This window comes from Delphinus delphis, chromosome 9 (genome assembly GCF_949987515.2).
Source record: "Delphinus delphis chromosome 9, mDelDel1.2, whole genome shotgun sequence".
Taxonomy (NCBI): Eukaryota; Metazoa; Chordata; class Mammalia; order Artiodactyla; family Delphinidae; genus Delphinus; species Delphinus delphis.
Genome location: NC_082691.1, coordinates 25,639,567 through 25,662,038, shown reverse-complemented (window position 1 = coordinate 25,662,038; position 22,472 = coordinate 25,639,567). Strand labels below are relative to the sequence as shown.

General features: G+C 33.8%; 2 pseudogenes; both read right to left on the bottom strand.

The window, feature by feature from the left end:
- Positions 1–19,912: 19,912 nt before the first annotated feature.
- LOC132431393 (serine/arginine-rich splicing factor 3 pseudogene) lies at positions 19,913–20,455 on the bottom strand (annotated as a pseudogene).
- A 190-nt stretch (positions 20,456–20,645) lies between these two features.
- LOC132431392 (DNA (cytosine-5)-methyltransferase 1 pseudogene) lies at positions 20,646–21,694 on the bottom strand (annotated as a pseudogene).
- Between the last annotated feature and the right edge of the window lie 778 nt (positions 21,695–22,472).

Sequence of the window (22,472 nt, the reverse complement as noted above, 5' to 3'; positions counted from 1 at the left end):
CAAAGAAAATTTTTTTTCAGTCAGTTGGAAGAGAGGCTTGGTGCTTCTTGGTTACCAAATCATATATATATATATATATATATATTTTTTTTTTTTTTTTTTTTTAAAGAACTCTATTCATGGGGCTTCCCTGGTGGTGCAGTGGTTGAGAGTCCGCCTGCCATTGCAGGGGACGCGGGTTCGTGCCCCGCTCTGGGAGGATCCCATATGCCGCGGAGCGGCTGGGCCCGTGAGCCATGGCCGCTGAGCCTGTGCTCTGCAACGGGAGAGGCCACAGCAGTGAGAGGCTCACGTACTGCAAAAAAAAAAGAACTCTATTCATATTTAGGGCAGCCTTTTAGGCTTATTTGTGTATTCAACTGACTATACCGCCAACCTCAGGCCACTCCCCTCTCCACAAAACCAACCAATCACCTCTCCTCTCTATGTATACTCTCTCATGAGTTTCTCTAATCAATTATCTAGCAAGTTTCATATATCATGGTTTTTATTCCACAACTGTGACAAAAGCTAATAAACTTTGTTTTATAAAAGCACATTTGCATGAGTAGGTTTCATTCAGAGTACAGTTAGTTAATAAACAAGTGTAAATGTCATATCTGATCCTTCTATTTTGATAGGGAAGCAGAGGCGACATATCTAAATTTAAAAAGAGGACGCTGGAATGAACATTGGTGTGCATTTATCCTTTCAAATTATGGTTTTCTCCAGACATATTGCAGCACTATTTACAATAGCCAGGACATGGAAGCAACCTAAATGTCCATCAACAGAGGAATGGATAAAGAAGATGTGGTACATATATACAGTGGAATATTACTCAGCCATAAAAAAGAATGAAATAATGCCATTTGCAGTGACATGGATGGACCTAGAAATTGTCATACTGAGTGAAGTCAGACAGAGAAAGACAAATATATGATATTGATTATATGTGGAATCTAAAAAAATGGTACAAATGAACCTATTTACAAAACAAAAACTGAGTCACAGATGTGGAAAACAAACTTGTAGTTACCAAGGGGAAAAGGGGAAGAGGGATGAATTGGGAGATTGGGATTGACATATACACACTACTATATATAAATAGATAATCAACAAGGGCCTACCGTACAACACAGGGAACTCAACACTGTGTAATAACCTCCATGGGAAAAGAATCTAAGAAAGAGTGGATATATGTGTAAGTATAACTGGCTCACTTTAATGTACAGCAGAAACTAACAAAACATTATAAATCAACTACACTCCAATAAAAAATTAATTAAAAAATAAAAAGAGGACACTAGGGATACAGATATCCACAGGACTCACTACATGGAATACAATCAATTCAATTTAGTACAGCTGGTTTAGGCCTAATGGAAGCTTTATCTGAGAGGATTTTTCTTTTCTAGAACTATAAATGTGAATAGCTTTGCTCTCAAATTTTCCTTATTCTTTTAGGGGGTGGTCTTAATTATCTTAATCATCATTGTGTGAAAGACATTGGTGTTATTTGTTTCACTCATTTCAACCCAGCACCTAATTTATCTAACTATCAGCTACCTCCTCAAGCATAGTTTAAGACTTTCTCACAAAATAGCAAAAAGCAAAATTGGAGCATAAGAAGGAAACCTGATTAGAAATAGAAAGAACCTCCAGGATGCAGGTGATCCAGAAGAGAAGAGGTGAATCTGTTTAGGATAAGTATTGGTTAGTCATGACCCTGGTTATACTCTCCTGCTGCTGCTTCTCATATGCATAAAACAAGATGCTGCTTCCTTACGTGGGCAAGAATAGCCTTTAAATTCCTTATCCCCTCAATTTTTCCATTCCATTAAACATGAGGCTCCCAGGATCAGCAACAATAGAGGAAGAGAGTTGCTTGATATTCCAATGTGAACCACAATAGACCAATGTAGAAACAACACACAAATATCTCTGAGTTATTAATGAAGGTCTAATTAAGCTTGCAGAAGACTTCCAGTAAGGTAGAGTATAAGTATAATGATATTCCATTTATGCAGATTATCTACTCCTTTGATCATAAATTCTAGGCCACAATTGGTAGAGGGGAGGGCACTATATTACAGTGATTTAAGCCTTCTAATGTAGCAAATCACAGGATCATTAATGGTAATAAGAAAATGGCTTATCCATTACACAATGAAAAAAGATAAAAGAACCTTCATCAATTTATGTTTGAATGATGGAATAATGATTATATGCTCTGATGTGAGAGCAGGCAGAACTCTACTGTTAGGAAACTAGGAGTTTCCTAATAGTGACTATAGTCAAAATTAGCCTAGAAAGAATTTTTCACAAAACTTTATAAGGTTTACAACTAAAATCAGATTTCATCCATTATTATTTGTGCTATTTTTATTACATGGTTACTTATTTTTATTTGTCAGTTTAAAAATCCATTTTAGAAGACTCTAATCATGTATAAAACATTGAAAATCATATTTCAAACATTCATATTTTAGCCTTTCCAAATATATTTATTTAACAGTAAAATAAATCAGACAAAGAAAACACAGTATGCTTTCACTTACATGTGAAATCTAAAAAACAAAAACTAATAAACTTAACAAAACAGAAACAGACTCATAGATACAAAGACCAAACTAGCTGTTGCCAGAGGATAGGGGGTGGGGAAATGGGGGAAATAGGAGAAGAGGATTAAGAAGTACAAACTACCAGTTATAAAATAAATAAGTCACGGAGATGCAATGTACAGCACAGGGAATATAGTCACTAATATTGCATTAATTTTGTATTGTGCATATTGAATCATATGTTGTACAACTGAAACTAATATAATACTGTAAGTCAACCATCTTCAATAAAACATAAATTAATGAATAAATTAAATAAATAAATTAAAGGTACCAGGATAGTTAGACAATAGATGGATTTATTTTGAGATATTTGTTGAGCTCCCAGAAGTTTCTTCACCAATAGTTTTAATAGCGTTAGTGTGCTATTAAAATATAAAACAATATTCCTGGTATCATGCTCACTACATAGACCTTCTCCTCAAACTCTTGCCAGAACTTTTTGAAAATTCTATGTTTCAGGATTACAGCTATATTTCCTTTTGTTGAATTGTGCATGGCTTACCCTTCTCTTTTCAGTTTTCAAGAATTGACCACGTTTTCTTATGTTTCCTATTGGATTGACCTTATGCTACTTATAAACAGATTTTAGAAAGATCTATGTATAGCTGATTCACTTTGTTATACAGCAGAAACTAACACAACAGTGTAAAGCAATTCTACTCCTATAAAGACGTTAAAAGAAAAAAGAATGATCTATGCACACAGAACATAGCTATATAACTGGTTGTGTTCTCTAATGACCAATGTCAGAGCAATACATAATGACAGCCTTAAAAATGTGCAGCTCTCATGGAAAATATTATTTTAGGAATTAAAATGTTGGGAGTAAGTAATTTTATATCTTAAACATCCTATTCCACTGAAATATTATTTACCCTATAAAGAACTCATTTTTTTTACATGAAGTGTGCCACCTGAAATTCATTCACGTGTTAAAGTGTTCATTCAACCAACCAACATTTATTGCGCTTGTTACTGAGCAAGTTGCTAAGGGCTTCAAAATTGAGTAAGAGTGACATCAGCAAAAATGGCAGAGAAAGGACCTCCAAAATACATCCTTCTATGAAAGTAATTTTAAAAGGGCAAAACCTGTCAGAATCAACAGACCTCTGGAAAGTTGTCAAAAGCTTACATTAACCCAGGTAATACCCATTCAAGAAAACAGCTGATTCCAAGTAAGAATACTAAAATTGTGGCATTTTAACTTACCCTAGTCCCATCTTCCACTCCTCCGCCTAGCTGTAGGCAAAAAATAAAAGTCCATATTCCTGGTACTAAAAGAACCAGGACCTCATTCACCAATGGACCTCATTCACAAAGAATTTTAATTAATTATTTATTCAGATCTGGCTGGTAGCTCCCTGGAAGAACAGCTCAAAAGACTTATCTTTTTTTTATGCCTAATTCAGAACTATTCCAGTGCTAAAGTCGCTTCCAGAGGGCAGGGGAAGGCCATTTTAAAAACATATTTACAGGTTTATTTTAATTTCTTAGATGCTGCTGCCAGAGGAAATAGATAACAGTTGATAAGTAATGCTTAGGAGGAAAGGCTGGGGAATGATATGTCTTTAAGGGCTTTGAAAAACTCCAACATATTCCTGGGAACCTGGAAGGTCACATGCATGTTAAGAGCTGTTTGCAAGCTCAGGAAAGACCTGATGAGGTTCTAAGGTCTCATCTTCTGCTGACCTTGAAACAGCCAACAAATCAGATAACCTAGATGAAATGGACAAACTCCTATAAACACAAAAACTACTAAAACTGACTCAAAAAGATACAGAAAATATAAATAGACCCAAAACAAGTAAATAAATGGAGTTAGTAGTCTAAAAAAATTCCACTAGAAAAAGTCCAGGACCAGATAGCTTCACTGGGAATTCTACCAAACACTTAAGAAGAATTAACACCAATCCTTTTTCAAACTTTTTGAAAACAATAAAATGGAAAACATCCTGACTCATTCTATGAGGCCAATATTACCCTGACACCAAAGTCAAAGACATCACAAGAAAACTATAAACCAATATCCCTTATGAATGTAGGTGCAAAATCTTCAATAAAATACTGGGAAACTGAATCCAGAAGCATAGCTAAAGGATGATACACTACGACCAAGTAAAATTTATCCTAGGAATGCAAGGGTGGTTCATTGTATAAAAATTAATCAGCATAATACATAATATTAGTAGAACAAAGGCAAAAAATCCACATGATTATCTCAATGGATACAGAAAAAGCTTTTGATAAAAATCAAATACCCTTTCACAATAAAATCATTCAACAATTTGAGTGAATAGAAGGGCACTTGCTCAATATAATAAGTGGATTTATTAAAAACCCAAACCTAACATCACACTCAACAGTGAAATACTAAAATCTTTTCCCCAAGAATCAGGAACAAAACAAGGATGTCCACTTTCACCATTTCTATTAAAACATTGTACTGAATTTTCTAGCTAGGGAGATTAGACAAGAAATAGAAATAGAAGGCATCCAGATAGGAAGAAAAGAAGTGAAAGTATCTATATTCACAGATCACATGATCTCATATATAGAACACTCTAAAATATCCAAACACACACCCACACACAAAACAGAGTTAATAATGAGCTTGGCAAAATTACAGGATACACAATTAAAAGAAAAAGTTTCATTTCTTACATTAACAATGAACAATCCCAAAAGTGAAATTTTAAAAACGATTCTATTTACAATAGCATCGATAAGAATGAAATAGGAATAAATTCAACCAAAAAAATGCAAGACATGTCCACCAAAAACTATAAAACACTGTTAAAAGATAGTAAGCAAGATCTACATAAATGGAAAGACATCTCATGTTCTTGGATTAGAAGAGTTAATAATGTTAAAATGGCAATACTCCCCATATTGATCTATACTTTCAACAAAATCAATACCAAAATTTCAACTTTTTGTTGTTGTTTTTGTTGCAGAAATGTAGAAGCTAATCATGAAATCCATATGGAACTTCAAAGGATACAGAAAAGCTAAAAAATAATCTTGAAAAAGAAGAATAAAATTGGGCTCACACTTCCTAATTTCAAAACTTACTGAAAATCTATAGTAATCAAAATAGTGTGGCACTTGCATAAGGATAGATATATAGACAAATGGAATAGAACTGAAAGTCCTGAAATAAGCCCATACATCTGTGGTCGGTTGATTTTTGACAAAGGTGCCAAGACCATTCAATGGGGAAAGAACAGTCTTTTCAACAAATAGTTCTAGATATTATTATAAGCAATCTCCCTAAAAGGGAGTAATAAATATTTCTATTACATTTTTACCTAGCTCTTTTGTATTTATCCTGCCTGACCATTTTTCACTTCTTCACTAAATCCATTAATCCATCCTGGTTCTTATTTAACAATATAGGTTTTAATATCTCATTTGTGGAGACTGAAGGCCTTTGGGGATTCCTCATGGTTAAATTACAATTTCTCCACACACTGAGGCATGCTTCTTCATGCTCAGTATTTTCCAAACTACAACTTGCCAGGTTGATTACTACACTCATCTCTCTTCATCTTTATTCTGAGACTTTAACTTTGGGCATGTCATCTTTATGAAAAACTATCAGTTATGTCCAAGTGTTATTTACTTCTGTGTTAAATATTTATCATTCATCTTTCTCTTTACACATGTCTGTCAGGCAGCACTAACTTCTAGTCATTTGCATTGCAGATTATTCACATTCTTTTCTATTGTCCCAATGGTCAACTAAATACTGGATTTTTCCATTCCATTCCCTGCACCCATGCTGTATGATGCCTTCTTCCTTAAAAAGTAGAGAGGAGAAAATCAATGATAATTTTATATCATCATATTACATTTTCCTTTATAAATTGGTATGTTCTCACTGACAATGAGTAGAAAAATGTATTTAGAACAGGATATTGACCATTTCAAAATGGTAGAGTGTGGATATTTTTATATAATTTTCACAGGAGGACAAGTATATATATTCATTTGGTGAACAATTTGGAACTATCTCTCAAAATTTAACATGATATTCATTTTGATCTAGTAATTCCATTTCTCGAAATTTATTTTACAAAAGTACACACAAACATTTACGTTGAAAGTTTTCAACTTTGATTTTTTATAATGTAAAAAATTAAAATGACCTAAGTATCCATCAAAAAGCAAATGATTAAATAAATTGTGGTATACCCACATTTTAAAATAAAACACTATGAATCCAATTAAGGAGTGTTATATATAATGAAGTGAAAATTTCAAAATTATATATTTTTAAATGAAATGGTTATAAAATAATGTGTATAATAAAGCCCTATTTATGAAAAGCACTTAATTTCATGAAATGAAAGGTATTTAGATAATAGGATTTATATTAAATTGTTGACAATAACCCCTTTGGAGAAGACAGTGTAATTGTGATGAAGGAGTGGTGAATAAGATTTTAGTATATCTTTATACTTTTAAATTATTTGAAAAGTTTTAAAATATTCATAATTAGGCTTGCTGAAATTAGATTAATAATAAAACATGTTGAAAGAATAAATATGCTTATGTGACATTAAATTCTGCTAGAGAAATATATATAGGCAAGTAAGTATAGGCATTCAGTGTTTTCAGCTAAAAATTCAGTTGGTAATCATCACCCTATCTAACTAAATTCAGAATAAATGGCTGATTCAGGTACTTTTCAAAACCAAGTCAATTCCTGTGACATCATGTAGTCATGCTGACAGACTCACTACAACTTTTCAAATAAGTGTTTTGTTATAGTGCCAAGAAAACTTTTTTTTTTTCACATTCCCAATTAATGGTCCATATAATTCAGATCCAGCAGAGACTGGATTTCTAAATGCACAATGAGTCCAACTGTCTCCATTTTCACAGATTACAAAAATGAAATTTCTAAAGCCAGGGAAGAAAATAAGATCCAGTGGAGGAGCATCAGAGAAAGAATCAGATTCCCAGACATCTCCCTGTATGTACAAAGCTTTTATCTCTGTCAGCACTAGCTATCAGGAGCATGGTCTGACACTCCGTTCTCACCTGAACTTTTGGTGAGACAGGTAGGAAGGGATAGAAAGTATAGGAAAATGAAGAAAGAAAGTGTAACTCAGGAATAGCAGCAATCACGAACCAGAATTAAAGAAGGACACAAGGAATCTATCCTAGTTATAGACATGTGTGACGTGCAAGGGAGAAATAAACGTTCAGAAAGTGTGTTAATTTCGAGCAAAGCAAGGGTACAACAAAAGAAATTTTCCCAAAAAGATAGAAGGGAGGTCTGTAATCCAGTTTCCCAAACTTAAGTTTTTGGCAGAAACCAGCTGCGAAAGCAGACCTCAGACTGGCTTTGATAGCGAGCACTATCCTCCTGAGATTCAAAGGCCCAGGTGGAGACTGGGGTGGGGACAGACATCGATACCCCACTATGGCCAATTTCACCCCAAGTAGCTGTGATAGGGCTCTGATTGCAGCAAAGAGTGGCAATCAACCTCTGACATGGGTCAGTAAAGCATGTAGGAAAATATCTAGATGCTACCAAAATAATATATATGTATCTTTGGATATACCATGTAAGATTGGTAGTAAATCTAAAATTTAAACTAGTCCTTCATGCTCTCAGTATAGTACATATATTACCTTCTCTATTTAAATATATAATATAAATATTTAAAATATAAAAAACCCTTAATTCAGCACTTGGTTTATGCTGCAGCGAATCAATCTAACTGCTCTGGCATCTGATCAAGCCAATGAATGTTTATTTTGTTGCACTGAATAGGCCTTTTACTGTGAAGATCCAGTAACCAGCTCCTGGGTTTCTCCCACTCTAACTCCCAACCTGAGTAATTTACTCAATATGAGAAACATTTCTTTTAATTTAACTAAAGACTAGGATTATTCTTCCCTTGATTCAAGGCCATTTCTCAATTTTGTAATCCTGGTGAAATACTACTTTCTTTTCCCTTTCTTCCTCCTGGTTTTCCTGATATTTTATGTCTTTAGATTTCCTACTCTAGTGTTCCAGCCAATATTCATTTGAGACATCCTAACTTAAGAGTTTCAAATGGTGATTGCTTGAATTTCCTTTGTCAATATTACCTCCGAATTTTGTATAAAAAAACTATGATAGACAAGGAATAGATATGGGGCTGAAAAGGAGCCAGGTGTGTATAGTTAAAACAACAGCAACATCATGATGTACTTTCCTAAGTTTAAAAGAAAAGAGTAGAGTAACAAGCAGTTCAGTAAAATAGTTAACTTTATCTTTATAATAGGCTAAGTGCCTATTATATAAATACTAATGTAAATTACTAAATAAAAACATTCTCAGATAAAAATGTGTTAATTAATTTGAAGTTTTGCCTAACTCGTGATATGTGTGGGAAACAATCCAATTTGAAAGTTGTGGATAGAAATGAATTATACGAATTTTAAATAAAACTTCAAATATCTATATTTCAGGAGTGTCATTTAGTTATGGTAACTTTATAAACAGCCATTTTAATTTTGAATAAGTTTAAGTATTTTGTGTCATATATCAATATTAAAATATTGATTCCTATCCAAATATACAAAATTATATATATTATACATATGTATATACTATTGTATGTACTATATATATAAATATATATATTTCCAAGTTAACTTCAAAATATGAAAGATGAAATAAAATTGTAGAATTATGAAAATGTGTGGAAGTCTTTGGTTAGAGGTTTCAATTTCTCTAAAAACTGTATAGATATATAGATACCAAATATTCTCCAAAGCACTATTTTGATTGATGGGCAAAAATAAAAAAATTTCAGTGTTAAGGGAATTACCTACATCAAAATTATATTATTCATATCTAATAAGAAAATATTTATCAAGGCTGGAAATTTCATATTAGTGATTAACTAATAACACTGCTATGTTCAGGTAGAATAGTGCTCTTTATGTTGTTTATTATAGATCAATTCTCATCCACAGTCGCCTTATCTAAAGCTTGAATTATGACATGCTAAAGAGAAAAAGGACAATGCAATGATATTTTTAAAATATGTCCAAAAAGTTTTTTGACACTCCATGCTTCCAGAAGTGGGACTTAACTCCCCTAACTCTGCATATGGGCTGGACTTAGTGACTTGATTCTAATAGAATGTGGCAGAAGTTATGGGTTGTATTGCTGCCAAGGTTAGATTATAAAAAGACTGCAGCTTCCATCTTTAGGGTGCACTCTCTTTTAGATCATTTTTTCTGGGGGAAGCCAATCACAACCTTGTGACATTTAGTCAGGGATGGGGGGGAAAATGGAGACTTCCACCCAACAGCCAGGATGACCTGAAGCTTGTCAACAACCACACGACTGGGCTTGGAAGCCGTTTCTCCAGTCCTAATTGAGCCTTGAGATTAACAGCAGTCTCATCTATGGCTTGACTGCAACCTCCTAAGTAACCCTGAGCTAGAACCACCCAGCTGAGCTGCTCCCAGATTCTTGACCCACAGAAACTGTGAAATAGGTGTTTATTTTTTAAGCCATCAAATTTCGGGGGATGAAGAACTGTACTTTTTAGTTCATCAGGGATGAAAGCATAGCATTGTTATTTTTCAAAGTTGATGGATCATGTTTGGTGGGTTAGTACAGAGAAAAATACTTTTTTTATTAGTAATTTGAATTAGTTACCTGTTTAATTACCCAAGGCTTTATCAAACAAACAAAAAAGCAGGCAAAGGGCATTAAATATGTATGCAGTGGTATGCTATTTTGTTTACATGGGGCTTAGTACAAAATATTTAAGAGGCTGTAAATTAGTGATTTAAAACAAGGAACACAAATAAGCCCTGTTACCAAATACTTATTTTGAACTACACCCATGATGACCAATGGCAGAACAAATTGAAGGCCAAAGATAACAGACTGGATTAGATAACAGAAGGTGATTATTTATGTGAAAGATGTAGACAAGCACTTGGGATGTATTATGTGCCCAGAAAGAAAACAAGGTAGTTAACTATCCACAGTATCCTGTACATTATTTTTTCCAAGTTTAAAACTTAGAGCTCAAAAACTTCCATCTCAGAGGTACAAATCTTCCTCTTTCTTTTAAAAAGAGCAAAATGTTTAATCATAAGAATGCAATATATATTATTTAACATTATTATCTTATATTGAATATTTTGATTTTTTTCTGGAATTTTGCTGATAGAAACAATACCACAAAAGTCCTTCTTAAATATTTATCTTTTGGGAATATATTCATTGGGCAAATACCCAGCTGTGCTTTGCTGTGAACAAATGTATATGGTTTATAAAATATGAATATTGTCAAAATGCCATGTAGAAGGACTGTACCAATTCATATTCCAGTTACAGTGAGAGTGACAATTTCTCTATAGTTTTGCTATCACTTACCAAAACTCTTAGCATACTTGCCAATCTGATAGATAGAACCTATTTTAATTTCTATTTAATTATTAGTGGAATTAGTATTTTCTTTTATATGTATAAGCCACTGGAATCTCTTTTTCTATAAAGTGCCTGACCATTTCATCATTCACTTACGCTATTGGATTATTTGTTTTTGTTGTATCAAGTTATATGAGATTTTTGCTTCATAAACTATTAACTGAGTTTCTTGCCAATCTTTAGCATTACAAAGGGTTTTTGTTATTATTTTTATTGTTTGATATACAGAGGTTTTTTTGGTTTGTTTGTTTGCATTTTAGTTGAATTGGTCAATTTTTTCCAAAATGTTTTCTGAATTTTGGTATCTTGCTAAGAAGAAATTTCCAAGCTCTGAGATTATAAATAAATAGAGAGAAGGGCTAGAGTTATATAGGACTAGGAATCCAGACCTGATTATATCTCATGGAAAGAAGTGTAGTAACTACTGACGCTATCTCTATCCAAGTAAATTTTATTGTCCCCAAGCACAAGAAGCCTAGAATTTATTCTAGAACCTGCAGACTGTGCATTCAGCAACCAATGAGCACCATCCATCTCCAGGGCCTTTGAGTGGGTCTGTAGTTCTATAGGCACTGGGGGAGGATCTCTCTTTGGCAGTTGCCCAGTGATTATCCAATAGGACTGATGATTACCACTGGCCCAATATTTTGCTCAAATTATTCTTTCTAGACAACAATCTTTTTCAATATCCCAGGAAATTCAAATTTTCCCAGAGTCAGTGATAGGACATAGACATCTAGACAGACAATGACAGTATTATAAAGAAAGCCTGAATTTTGTGGGAGTGAAGGAATCCAGCATATGAGGTCCAGCTCATTAAGCCTGTGTGTAGTGGAATACACAGTCTTTTCATAACCTCTTACAAAATATCAAGTATGTTAAAAATAATTTCTTCCTATATTTTCTTTATTCTTCATATTTCTCTTGTCAACTGCCTTTTATCATTTTATTTATAATTTACCCCAGTCATGTTTTTTTCCATAATGCTCTCAAGTTCTGACAGGTGTGTCCATAGTCTCACTCTAGCCCTTCCTTCATTCCTTTCTTCCTCCTTTTCTTCCTTCCTCCATTTCCTTTGCTCTGATTTTTTTTCTTCCAAGACAATATTAAAAGGTCCATATAGAGAAGAGCATGATAGGACACAGTGAAGTATCAAGATTAATATACATGATAAAACCTCATATTTCAGTCTAGGGCTCAGTATATTACTCCTTTTGTACCCAATATTTAATCTGAGGCAAAATAGCACGATAGAAGAATAAAGGATTTGTTTAGACAAAATTAATCTCTGGGAGTCTATGCTGTCTTATCAGTGAATTTTGTATTAAAACAATGTCAGGACTTTGGGTGAGAATTAAGTAAGATCATATTATAATAAAGTGATAGCAGTTTTGAGAACTCAGGCCTTTTGATTCATAGTTCTAAAACACAACTGAGTAGTCTAAAAATAAACCTAAGTAATCCCCAATATTATTCTGTTTTATTAAATTTCATGGCTCAAATTACAGAAAATATAAAAATTTTCTATTTAACTAAAGCATTAAGTACTGTATTACTTTTTTTAAGTAGCTAAACAAATCTTATTTATTTAGTTGTTTTTAATTTATTTTATTTTTTTATTGAAGTATAGTTGATTTACAATGTTGTGTTAGTTTCAGGTAGTAGTGCATTACTTTTAACAGAAGTTATTTTCCTAGATGTAAACAGCAAAATATAAAGACTCCTTAAATAATGATTTGCACTGATTTTTTAAACGTGTGTATGTAACAGAAATACTACAAAATAATATTTAGTTCAAAAGTAAACATTTATTTCAATTTTGTGTTATATTCATACTGACATTGTAATTCAATTATTTTTCTAGATAACCATATGCTATTTTAAGATAACTGGATATACATGAAAATTTTTAAAAATCCAAGTCTCCTCAGTTCCAGAAAAACAACAACAAAAATTAGTGTGGAATAAAGGTAATTCCGTTTAAAAAATAGAGAAAATTGCCTTAGCAATTTTAAATTGTGAGAAACTAAACTTAATCTTCATTTTCAACAATTTCATTATCCAGTCAATTCATGAAAAGGACCACATGTAAACATTACCAAATGAATCCTCTGAAGTCTGACTGGACACACTGGTAACTGAATCACTTATCCATGTTCTAAATTATGAAGCCTGGTCCTTAATATAGAAACCCTTCCTGAGTGCTTCTTCAATAAAGAAAAGAGCCAAAGTTCACGTTTAATACACATGTAGACTAGCCGCCTTCTCTTATTTTGAGAAGGGGATGAGAAGGCAATGACATTTGCACAAGAGCAGCTTTGTCTAATATTATTTAATCTAAGCAATTACCCTATGGGACATATTATTAGCCTCATTTTTCAAGTGAGGAAAGTAAAGTTAAATAATTAACTCAGGACAGTTTCTGCAGCTGCCTTCCAAAAACCTTTACAACATGATCCAATTACTAACTGGTTAGTTGCATTTATATATGTTTCTTTTGATGGCCATCTTCATGAGAGGCTGAAATTATGAGTGGATATAAAAGTAGAATTTGATGACAAAGAGAAAGCTGTACAGATGTGGAAAGGATAGAAAACCTTTTTAACACTACAACATTTGAGCTGTGATACTTAAGTAATTTGGAGAATAGTAAACGGCAACATCTAAATGTCAGTTTTGTATTCCACTTGTTTTTTCAAAAATGTTCCATTTGATCCAGTATTTTCACTTCTGGAAATTTGTTCTTATGAAAGTGCTTAAAATACAAAAATAAAAGGTCAAGTTACCCATTAGAGCTAAATTTGGAAATTCTTAAATGTACATTAGTACAAGAATTTTTAAGTAAGAAATTGTACTGTGACATTATGTAACTATTTTAAAAGAATTAAAATAGAGTTGACATAGAAATGTTATTTTGTCATGTTAAGGTAAGAAGTAGGATATAAATTTATATATGAGGAATATCACAACTAAGCATGTAAAATAGTTTTAAAAGATTAAATGAAATATTTATAGTGGCTTTTTTCTGTTTTAAATCATTTTGTAATTCTTAATTTTTTCTGTAAAGGGAGTATGTTACTTTTAAAATTGGAATTTTTGTGTAATCAAAAGAAGTATCCTTTTTCTTTGTTTTGTTTTTTTTGCAGTAAGCGGGCCTCTCACTGTTGTGGCCTCTCCCGTTGCGGAGCACAGGCTCCAGACATGCAGGCTCAGCGGCCATGGCTTACGGGCCTAGCCACTCCTCGGCATGTGGGATCTTCCCGGACCAGGGCACGAACCCGTGTCCCCTGCATCGGCAGGCGGACTCTCAACCACTGCACCACCAGGGAAGCCCAAGAAGTATCCTTTTTCTTTATTTTGTAGATTTTACAAGATGTTTAGAAATTTAAAAAAAATAAAATTGTCATTGTCATTGTCTTTACTGTCATTATTGTCATTCACAAATATAAACTCTTTATTGTCTTTATTGTCATTCACAAATATAAACTCTCTCTGAATTATTTCTTTCAGATCCTATGAAAAATTATTTTCCCAATAATTTTAAAATAAATAAAAAGTAATACATCACTTTGATTAATGAGTACAGTAGACTCATTAATCAAAGATGCTGTTTTCAAAAAAGAGTCCAAGGGTATGCTCTTTACTTTAAGACATGGACAGATAATAAAAACATGGACAGATAGTAAAAGTCCCATGCCACCAAAAGGATGCTTAATATAGAAAAACTGTGATGATTGTGACTGGCTTTGTGAATTACCACATCAGTATATTCTGTGATCTGTAATATAAATACACACACACACACACACACACACACACACACTTTGTATTTCATTTGCTTCTTGTTTGCCCGTGAAACTGTCTTTTCTTTTTCAAAGGAACTCTAGGCAGTTCTTATTTTTCTTTTTAATTTTTAGCCTATTATTGCTCTGTGTGAAATAAGATGATGTGTGACCTTAAAATGCCAGTTTAATCAGAAATCCATAATTTTTCAAATTTAGAACTTTAATTCAAACATTTAGGTCCTTGGAAATGGCTGCAGATATTTATGATGTCTACAAGATAGCTGTGGATATAGATAGATTGAGAAATAGGAGAAATTTCTCTGAAAATATTTCCAGTGCTATTTTAGATTCAAAGTCAACACATATTATATTCAAAAGAATAAAACTAACTTTCAACATGGGAAATAGTGTCAAAGGGAATTCAACCCCCCTTTCATAAGGTGCAGAAGATGTTAATCAACTTTACTGAACTCTAATTTACATATAATAAAATGTACCCATTTTAAATGCACAGCTTGAAGAGTTTCATCAAATGTATATTTCTGGTACTCTTTACCACAATCAAGATATACATATAACATTTCCATCACTCTATAGGTTTCCTTGTGCTCTTTCCCTGTCAATCCCCTACATTCTCAGTCCTAGGCATGCACTGACCTGCTTTCTGTTCCTATAAACTAGAGTTGCTTTTTCTAGAATTTCACGTTATTGAAGCATATTATATGTACTCTTTTATATCTGGCTTCTCTCACTTAGCATAATGATTTTGAGATTCATCACTGTTGTGTGTAGTTCAAACATTTTCATTGCTGGTTGGTATTCTTTTGTATGGATATACCAGCTTTTGTTTATCCATTTACCTGCTGATGGACTTTTGAGTTCTTTCCAGTTTTTGGCCGTTACAAGTAAAGCTGCTCTGACTATTTGTGTAAAGTCTTTCTATGAACATATGTATTTAATACTCTTGCATTATAAGAGTGAATGTTTAACTCTAGGAGAAACTTGCAAATAAATTTGCAAAGTGGTTGTACCATTTTACATCACCAGCAGCAACGTGCGAGAGTCATACATACTGGTCAACACATTTTAGCCATTCTAGTGAATATGCGCTGGTATCCCATTGCAGCTTCATTTGCATTCCATGATGTCAAACACTTTTCCATGTGCTTACTTGTACATCTTTTTTATGAAGTGTCTGTTAGAATCTCGTGACCATTTTAAAATTGTTTTTTCCTTTTATTATTGAGCTGTAAGAGTTTTTTATATATTCTAGATATAAGTTCTTTCTCAGATGTATGTGTTGTGAATATTTTCTCCTAGTCAGTGACTTGCCTTTTCATTTTCTTCGTGGTATGTTGTTTCAGTTGCCTTTGGCACTTGAAAATGATTTTTATCATGTTGTGTGGTGACATTTCATGTGGTTTTAACATATTTTAAAATATTTATCATTAATATCTTTTTCTGAAAAGTGAAGAAAATCAAGTGTTGTGAAACATTCATTTACACATCATTTAATTCTTAAGATCTCACGGGGGTTATCCTGAAGTTAAAAACATAATATTGTGGTACTGAAGTGAAAGATTCAGGTATCAAATTATTGAACATATCTCTAACCTATATAGTACCTATTATTTCAAGCAATGGAATATATCTCCCTGGAGAATAGCTGCCTTAAGGCACAGTCACCATACTGTATTTCAAAGTTATCTGAAATAATGCATTCTCGTGCATGTTTACATTATGTGTTAGCCCCATTTTTTTCTTTTTAATTTTTATAAATCAAATATATAAAATTTACATGGTTCTAAAGTAAAAATTCTATTAAGAATATTCTTATTTTTAAGACTCTTAAGACTCTCTTAAGAGTCTTATTTTCATCTCCAATATCATATTTCAATATTCATATATGAATAATCTTATTTTTCCTTTTTATAACAGAAAGATACCATTCTACTTTTTTCTGTTCTTGTGTATCTTATGTTTTATTCAAATAAATGCCCTTTCAATGAGTAAAGATTAGAACAATTACTTTGGAAAAAATAATACAGCATTTGGGCAACTTCTGGAATTCAATATTCATAAATTTTGCTGAATAAGACAGTTTTGATAATTATTACAGATTCACTTTAACCTAAAATAATTGATTCTAAGGAGATAGTAAATTCTTACTTCACAAGAGGACACATGCAATGTAATCATAAAGGTAAATAATAATGACAGGTAACATTTTTGAGTGTTTACATACCACCCAGCATTCTAAATAGTTTATGTGCATTATCACTTTGAATGCTTACAATCACGCTATGATGTAAATGCTATGATTAAACCCATTTTCAGCTAAGTAATGAGAGGTTTAGTTACTTGCTCAGGGTCACAGAGTTGACCAGAATCTGAAGTCTCAACCTGTAATTACAGTGCTTAATGATCAATGCTAAGATACAGAAAAAATAAACATATTTTAAGATATATGTGGTAGCAGATTAAATATATATGGAATAGATTGGTAGCAACAACCAAAAGTAAGATTCAGAATTAAAATAACATCTTATAATTTTAACTAGTTTAAACCATTTTAAACCACACTGACAGATATTTATTGTCAATATAAATAGCAATTAAATTGCATATCAATATTATACATGTATATTTTATGAAAGATCTACACTCTTTTTACTATAGTTGAGTGTACATGTTCAACTAACCTTTTATACACACTCTCTAGCAAGTGTCAAATAAAACCAGATGTAAGAAAATTACATGATCAAAGTTTAAAGAAATAGAATTCTTAAATAATATACACAATAAAAGATAGAACCCAGCTGTATGCTGCTGCAAAAGAAATGAGCACACGAGAATAGATTTTCTCCACTCTATTTTATTATTGTTATTAACCCTGTAAAATGAGATTCAGTACTCCACCTTAATATTTATTTTCTTGCTAGAATTGTACCAGATGGAAGAATTTTATATAACTGAAAACACTGATTGGTATGTCCTTCTGTTAAGAGTATTATCACCAATATAATTCTACTTTCTTTTGTATCTTAACAAATATTATTTTTTCTTTTTATGTCATGCCATATAACCCTTTTTCTATTGTTATTATGTCATACTATGAAACACTTTCAAAATACTCCTTTCATATATTTTGCACATGTCTTTACAAAACCAGGCCACCTATGAGTCATATGTCAATGCTGAATATCAAAAAGGATAACCCAAAATGCAGTCACATAACCTAACCAACCTCCCAAGCAAGAAATCAAGGATATAGTAAAATGGGAAAGGCCTGCTAGTAGAATCTTAAATAAATATTTATGGGAAATAGTTTGGAGCAAGATGTTTACAGAGGCTCAAAAGGAATGCTATAGCAGACATTAACCTTAACATCACTTAATTGTCCAAAGGAATATGGGGAACTGAGCAGTCAGTGCATCAACTGAAGGGTGCAGAAAGTAGAAGTAGGGATGTACTTCATGAAGCAAAAATGCATAATCACATATCAGAGGTTCTTTAAACTTCAGATGCAAAGGAACCTTTTCAAGTTCAACAGTGATGGAAAAATTGTTTGGCATGTGTCATCTTTTTTTTTTTTTTTTTTTTTTTTTTTGAGGTACGCGGGCCTCTCACTGTTGTGGCCTCTCCCGTTGCGGAGCACAGGCTCCGGACGCACAGGCTCAGCGGCCATGGCTCACGGGCCCAGCCGCTCCGCGGCATGTGGGATCTTCCCAGACCGGGGCACAAACCCGTGTGCCCTGCATCGGCAGGCGGACTCTCAACCACTGCGCCACCAGGGAAGCCCGTGTCATCTTTTATATAATCCCTATGTACAAAAGATTCACATATGTGTTTGTAATTATGGGAAGCTGCAGATTTATTAAAACTTTTAACCTAAATTTGTTTCATCAATACTTTCCAACAGACAAGACTATACTACCCTTAACATTAGCAAACATAAATGTAGAATACAATACCAGTGATGACTGGTGTTCAGGTATTTAGACTTCATGATATAAATTAACTGACTACATTTTTGTTTTGTTTGTTTGTAGCTTGTCTTCTTTATCCTCACCTACTCCTTTGCTTAACATAAGTTATTATAGTTTGTATTATTTTCTTATTAAAAGCTATAGAGACTCACTAAAACAATGACGAGATGCAATAAATAAAGAATATATTAAACCCATCAATGTTACCACCTAAAGATAATTATTTTTAGTTAACAACCTGTTATATAGGCACATATATATGTTCATATATATGTGCGTGTGTATGTATATGAGTTGCTACTATAAGAAGGTATGTATATATGTGTGTATGTATGTATGCATAGTCTTATTTCTAACAAGGAGATCATTCTGAATACATTTTTGATCATTTAAAAATGAACAGCATAACATGCTCATATTTTCATGATAATACAAATCAAAAGTTTTATTCTTTAATAGCTTATAAACAATAGTGTACAAACTATTCCTATTATTAAACATGTTCTCAGAATAATTAAGTGAAATTAGAATTGTTAGATCAAGGGGTTTTTATGGCTTTCTGCACACTTTTTGGTTTTTTTTGCTTCTTGAAAGAATTTGCCCTCCATCTTATCCCCTCACGGAAGGTGTAGCAAGATAATCTTTCCTCTGCATCCGTAATAACTCTTAACAATTTTGCCAATATAATACAAATAAAATATTTTACTTTAACTCATATTTTTATTATATCTTTTCAAGAATTTATTGACCTTGCTGTTCTTTTTTTGGTGTGTTTATTAGTGTCTTTCACTCAAAATTTTTTTTTTTTTTAAGCTGGTCAGGAGTTATTCGAGTTTTATTATCAGTCTAGGCAAGACTAAAAATTCAAAGCAAATTCAATTTTGCTTAAGGGAACATTGTAAAGTAACAATTCTTCATATTACATGCCTCACGTGATCCATTTCAAACCACAGAGAATTACACCTTTATGTGTCACTGTTCCAAGAGACAAACAAATGTGAACAGCTAAAACATTTTAAAAATGCACCAAGCTTATGAAGTCTCAAACAAAACTTGAATTTTCTGTACATACACCTGTCAAATGAAGTTATTTCCTGTGCACCACTCCTCTTGCAAAGTGGTCTTCTGTTCCCTTTCATTTGACCTAGATCAGCTAGGAGACCTACAGAACGATCGGGATGGCTTGTGATTTCTATCCTGGGACAGTGATCTCTCTTTTCTCGTATATCTAGAAAGGGACCTGCTCCAGCTGCGGGAGAAGCTTCTCCGTCTTAGAGATCTGTGGCAAGGTGGAGGACTCCTCCTCCGGTAATCATCTCGAGGTCAACGACCCCCAAGAAGGAGGCGGCCACGATTTCAACTTCTCTTTTCCCCATTCGACAGGTCCACTCTTACTCGGCAGCCACATAGTGTTCTCCCGTCTAGTTCTCGGACAGCATTGGCTGCATCTTGGGGATCTTCAAATTCAACAAAAGCTAAGTCAGGAGGGTTTCTAGCAACCCACACACTTCGCAGTGGTCCATAATAGCCTACAGCTCATTCCAATTCAGTCTTGTTACCATTGTTTCCAAGATTACCTACATAAACTTTACACTCCAATGGACAGGAATCACGATGCATTTCGAGATCTCGGGTTAGAAACGCAGAGGCTCAAATCCCCTCCCGCGTGGCACCCGCAGATGCTCTTGCACACCCATCGTCCACAAAATGGCCTGGCAGGCGGATTCTTTGCCACTGCGCCACCAGGGAAGCCCAGTGGTGATGTTTAGGAAGGGACTCCTCTCCTTTTAGAAGCACTTCTGTAGATATTTCAGTAATATATCTGGGATCTGTTTATCTTTTCATCCTCATCTTTCTCATCAGAAAGTTGTGGTTTTACTCTTTCAGGTTCTTTTCCTTCTGGTGTCCGTTTACTAGCTAGATCTTTGGGTTCACTTCTGTGCCTCTTTTCAACTTAGTCTTGTCCTTCATTCGTTTCAGCCTGAGCTCCTTCGGGCCTCGCATCTCTGTCTGGCTCCTCCTTAGATTTCTGTTTAGGTGTTAGTCCTTCGGTTTGACTTCTGAGTCTCTTTTTTTCCTGGAGGTTACCAGGCTTTACTTTATCATCTCTTTCTTCTTCCACGTGTGTCCCTGGTCTTACTCTTCCCAGTTCTTCTGCAGGGAGCAGTCCAGCAACTCGCTCTCTGGATGTAACTCTACGTCTCTCTTCCTCCTGGTCTTTTTCGTCTTCATCGACAGAATAATCTGATTTTGCTTTTTCAGGGTCTTCCTCAGGTTTCTGTTTGGCAGGGCCCCTTGTGAAATGAGATGTGATGGTGGTCTGCCTGGTAGTTTGCCTTGTAATCCTGGGGCTACATGAGACTTCAGCTGATTTTGTTTCTCCATCGGACTTGCTTCTCCTGGGCATGCAAAGTTTGGAAACAGGTCTGGGGGACTAGTTTTTCTCTGCTATTTCCACTCTGCGATCCTCACCACTTGTCTGGCTCCCGTTTTCTAGACATCCATTCACTTCCCGAATGAAACCAGGAGCTCCGTTCTCAAGGACAAATCTTTATTTAAACGGGATTTGACTTTAGCCCGGTAGCCCTCCTCTGATAATTCTTCTTTATGTAATTTGGTTTCCAAGTCACATAACTGATTCTTTATTTCTGTCTGCAGAAATTCAGGCAAGAGATTCCATTTCTCCTTCACGCATTCCTTTTCTGTTAAACTATCTCTTGCCAAATCTCTGAGCCGGATGGTCGCGATGATTTCGTGAGCGGCATCGTGGGGTTTGTCATAGACCGGCAGCGGCCACGGGTAGACGGCGGGCTCGGCCCCCATGGGCGGCTTGAGCCTCAGCTCCAGCTTCTCCGCCATGTCTGCGCGCGTGGCCGCCGCACCAGGCCAGTCGGGCGGTGGGCCGAGGGGCGGGGCCTTTCACTCAATTTTAACCTGGAATATTTGTCATTTTTTTTGGTTTTGCTTTGTGAGCGTTTTCAGAGACAGAAATTTATTGTTTACAATAAATTAAGCAAATGATTTTTCTAGTTAATTGTTTTGATTTTATACTGTTTGTAATTTTTTTGTACACAGACAACTAATGTTAATTTTTATGTAGTTAAAACAATTAGTGTTTTCCTTAATGGAAAACTATTATTTTCCATTACTTGTCTACTTATGCAGTTATTCCTTAAAAGGCCATATATATATAATATTAATTTTGCTTCATCATAAATACTCTCTTCAATCATCTGGCGTAAGTTCAACTAAATTTTTCCATACACAATGTTGCCATTCTTTTAACTGTTTACTTACTCCTAATATGTACAATCTTGCTGGATACTGAACATCACATTATTATAGCTTTTATTGAAACTATTTATTTATTGAACACTTACATTGAACCAGGTTCAAAATTGCTCTAAATTCAATTAAAAATCTCCATAAACTATGAAGTATGCAGTAAAATTCCATTTCACAAATAAGGAAGCACAGAATCAGATTAAATAATTTAAATAGTTGAAAGAAGTTTTGATATCTAGTGTATTTAACTGTGTTTTGTTAAACACAATTAAATACTGCTTTTTAAAGCTGTTTTAGGAATTTTTAAAAAAATCTATAAATAGATGAATAAATAAAATAATTCTAATGATGT